At 52.9% G+C, this 1,035-nt stretch overlaps 1 protein-coding gene across 1 annotated transcript in view; it reads right to left on the minus strand.

Moving 5' to 3' along the window:
* LOC113216271 (uncharacterized) overlaps nt 1-902 on the minus strand; it is a gene marked incomplete at its 3' end in the record, with an annotated part of 42,445 nt that extends 41,543 nt beyond the window's left edge. Inside the window, 1 exon segment of the mRNA XM_052264363.1 lies at nt 557-902.
* Nucleotides 903-1,035: the final 133 nt, after the last annotated feature.

Genomic DNA, 1,035 nt, shown 5'->3' on the forward strand with positions numbered 1-1,035 from the left:
GGTCAAATTGACCAGGTGACTAACTACGCGGGAGAAATACGACCGTCATACGTCTTGTAAGAACGAATACTCTGTCAAATCTAATGTGTACATTGTACACTTTAAATAAAGTGTACATGGCATGCATACTTAAATGTGTGCATGGCATGCATACTTTTATAAATGCGTACCTCAGCATTCATACATTAATCAGAGTATACATATGCCATGTACACTTTACTTTAAGTAGCATTTGAATTGACAGCGTACAGCAAAATTAAATATCAAATGCATTTGCATAGTGCGACACGACGTAATAATAACGTACACAATGCTGTTTTGAAGCGTCTACTGGATAATAACTAACTGAAATATATCTGTTTCGCGATACACACAGCTTTTGATGTCATACAATGGAAAGTGCGTGCCGTTGACGCAATTATCACGAAAATGTTGCGCAAATGCTAGTACCTCAAAATGTTGATGGAGTTGACAGGTGAGAGCTCGCCCTCCTCCACCTCCCTCCCCCTCACAATCCTAAAACAAAACAATGCGCGTTCTCAAAGAAGTTACTGACCGTGCACAATACACTCGGCGATGGAGCAGAGCAGACGACGAGGATGGTGAAATGGTAAGTCCAGTAAGTCCAACGTGGAAGGGGGGGAGTGGGTTACTGCTACCACGTTCACTCTGTTTCCCTCACGCTCGACGCCGCCCACAGCAGTGCACTGCGCCCCTGGGCACGGCCCGGGTGCCCTCTAACCTCACTTCACTCCCGGTGGCCGACGCGACGCGGCGCTCCACGGCGGGGCTCGCTGCGGTCCTCGCGGCGCAGTAGGGCGGAGAGCTCTGGGCTGGGCGCGGGCGCAGGCGGTGCTGGGGGCGCTGGGCCGCTCGGCTCACGGCAAGCTCAGCCGGGCTCAGCCGGCCCGCTCAGCCTCAGCCTCCTCAACCCGGCGGCTGCGGCGGGACCAACAGCGCCAGCACGGGGCGCGGCTCGGCCAGAGAGAGAGAGAGAGAGAGAGAGAGAGAGAGAGAGAGAGAGAGAGAGAGAGA

Source organism: Frankliniella occidentalis, unplaced genomic scaffold (genome assembly GCF_000697945.3).
Source record: "Frankliniella occidentalis isolate FOCC.00 unplaced genomic scaffold, Focc_3.1 Scaffold18, whole genome shotgun sequence".
In the NCBI taxonomy this organism is placed as follows: domain Eukaryota; kingdom Metazoa; phylum Arthropoda; class Insecta; order Thysanoptera; family Thripidae; genus Frankliniella; species Frankliniella occidentalis.